This window comes from Bufo bufo, chromosome 3 (genome assembly GCF_905171765.1).
Source record: "Bufo bufo chromosome 3, aBufBuf1.1, whole genome shotgun sequence".
In the NCBI taxonomy this organism is placed as follows: domain Eukaryota; kingdom Metazoa; phylum Chordata; class Amphibia; order Anura; family Bufonidae; genus Bufo; species Bufo bufo.
Window position 1 is genome coordinate 183,195,157 of NC_053391.1, and position 3,209 is coordinate 183,198,365.

The window sequence follows — 3,209 nt, forward strand, 5'->3', positions numbered from 1 at the left end:
TCCAGTTGACTACACCAACTTCTGTGAAATTAGAAGGAAGGCCTACTTGGATTCACGCTTCACATTGCAAGAAGCTGATAAAAAGCTACATATGAATTTAGGGAAGTATTGGAAAATAAGCATTTTATTTTGCTTTAGTTTTGCTAGTCAGAATAAAAGTAACATGAGATGGGATAATAAATTTATTAAATATCATCAGATTGTTGCACAAATGAAGGACCTATCAGATTGTTGGATATGCAGTCATTCACCTGTGTCTTCCATGTCTATGCCTTATGTAGCTAATCCTCTTCCTGAAACAGAATTATTGGATCTACTATGTACAGACTTAATTCCATTGGGTCTGGAATCACCTCATGGAGACACAGCTGTCTCACTTCCAGTTACAGGATGGGTAAAGTATCCATGGTGGCAGGTAAACATCTCAGAGAAAATAGGAACCTGGTACGAGTATGATGCTACCAGTGATGGATGGAGATCTAGACCTGCCAGCATATTAGAGGTAGGAGAGGTTCCTACAGATGAACTAAAGATAAGTTTCAGTGGAGAAGATATCAAAGTTAACGAACAAACAAAAAAACTTTGTTACCATTTAAATAGGGAGATCCATGATATCAACTGGAATTATACAGACTATTTTGTAGCAGGAAAAAAGGGTGAGTGTGATATGCTAGGAGCTTATGAGCCCAGCTACGGTGAAACTGAAGAAGATCTAGAAGGATATAAGGGTGATGGAAGTGAATCGATGAGAATAGACCCTAAAAGGCCGCACACCCCGAGTAAGCGAAGTGGTCCTTTAATGTATTATTTTACTATTACTTTAGAAGAAAATCCAAAGTCATGGTGTGTATTTGAGAAAACTACTATGATTATTTCTATAGTTGATGCGATGATTAGAAAACGCCAATTTCTATTAAAAGATAATATATATATTGTGTGCGGAAGTCGAGCATTCAAGTGGCTCCCGCGAGGTGCAGGAGGTACCTGTACATTAGCTAGACTTGAGCATGCCACATGGGTATGGGAAGCAAATGATCTCCCTTATCAGCATATTCCCAGACATATGATGGCCAAACGAGATGTTGAACCTATGATGTTACCCACCATTCCCCCTAAACCTTCCTACTTCGACCATCCTAATAAATTAATCCATGCTGAACCTTCAACATGGGAGAAGATGGGAATGTATCTTCCATATTTAAGCACATATTATCTGTCTACTGGAATCATAAATAATGCAAAACAGATTGAGGATATTGGAGAATTGTTTGATAATGTTACTAGTTATCTATTTGATGCAATTGAAATAAACTCTGTATGTCTGAGGCAAGTAATCATTATTGAAAATCAGCATACAGTTGTCTTAGATTATCTTACTGCTGCACAAGGAGGATTATGTCAAGTAGTAGGGCCGTCCTGCTGCCATTATATAGATCCAAGTGGAATGTTTCAAGTGACACATGATTTGCAGCAGGCAAGTAAACTGAAAGAAGGATTTCGGGAGGCGCATCAAGCCCCTCCTGATTTTAAGTGGCCTGAATGGTTATCATGGCTTAACCCATTAAACTGGTTTCAGGGAATAGGAGGATGGTTTTCAGCAATATTCCATATGTTAATACAAGGATGCTTTCTTATTTTTATTATTTTCATAATAATAAAAATATTTTTATTGATATGTAAAAAGATATTAAAGTCCAAATGTTTTTCAGGAAAAACTGTAAAGGCAACTGTAGAACAACCAAAAGATAATCCTTCACAAGTTATGATAATGATGTCGCCAGTGTCAACCTCTAGAGATGGAGAAACTATCATTGTCACGCCAATTCCGAATACAGAAGTGCCGGCTGATCATTGCACTTATTGTAATCAAAAGATTGTCACAAATATAACTGACTGTATATATTGCGGACACTCCACTAATTTTTTTAAGGTCATTGTTCCATTGTTTATGATGAGAATCTAGTGAGAAAGGGCCATGTAAGAAAATCGTCTGGATGGATGCAGGGCACCCCACAACTTGCAGGAATTAGTATTCTTGCACTTTGTGAAAGAAGGATGATTTTCAGGACCATGTTCTCGTTGTGTTACCTAGGGAGTCAGGGCTCTGACTCAACATAGACAGTGGAATAATGATAAAAAGAGGGGAATTGTGAGAGTGATCCAATTGAGGTGTTTTAAGGTATATCTAGAATTATATTAACATTAATACATCTCACTATAACCTGCTATATACACTATAAGAACAGTATAACCTTTATCATATATTCCACTGAACAGATTTACTCCTACAAAGGTCATCTTGAATAGCTAGAGACAGCAGTCTGCAAGAACAAGGGGGAGTAAAGCATTGCTTCTTTCACCCCAGGAAAGGGAGTTTTAGGGAGATTTCATGCCTTATTGTGCAAGTTGTTTGTTGGACAATTATCAAATAGGTCTTATGACAATGTACTTGAAATTCCAAGAAATGTGGATATTGATGAGCCAACATTAAGATGTGTCCAAAGCTAAATGTGGGAATATGACCTTTTACTCATTTTTGGATCTTGTCATATTGATGTATTACTCTGTTATGCAAGGTCCTTTATTGCCAATATATATCACGTGTGATTATATAACTTGTACTGACCAATCATAAGTACTGTAAACATCGTCATTATCTTGTAACTCCTATAATGAGATATGTATAAAATAAAGTACTAGGGGTGGTCTGATTAGATCTCCTCAGACATATCTATCTGCATCTGTCTGTGCATTTCTCGGCCGAAATAATTCATCAATCTCTGCCTATAAAGAACCACTCTGACAATAGGCTTTGAAGGGAGAAATGTGCTTGAAAGAGTCTGAGCTCGCGCTCCACGATGATGAGTTTTAGGGCTTTCTTGTGAGCATGAAAGCAGTTGATAACTCTGTTTTATGCAGTGGTTGTCTGCTTTTGATGACTGTTCTCTTCTTTTTGAGAAGATGGAGAAGAAAGCTCTTTCAGAGTGGTTTTAGTCAGTTAAAGAACAGGAAATGCATGAAAAAAAGGGTTTCAAAACCTAATCAATGCACAGTAGTCAAAGTTTGAACAAGATAGATTTTTCCCATGTTTTTTTTCTTTCGCACTTTGTTTTTGCATCTATCTAAAACATTGCAAAACAGACTCAAAAGGTTTAGTCTAACAAGATTTGTAAAAATATGGCAAACACTAATGCATAAACTTTGCTGGT

The 3,209-nt window shown here is 37.0% G+C and overlaps 1 pseudogene; it reads left to right on the plus strand.

Annotated features, from left to right (window-relative positions):
- Window positions 1-2,799: 2,799 nt before the first annotated feature.
- Window positions 2,800-2,989, plus strand: LOC120996757 (annotated as a pseudogene).
- Window positions 2,990-3,209: the final 220 nt, after the last annotated feature.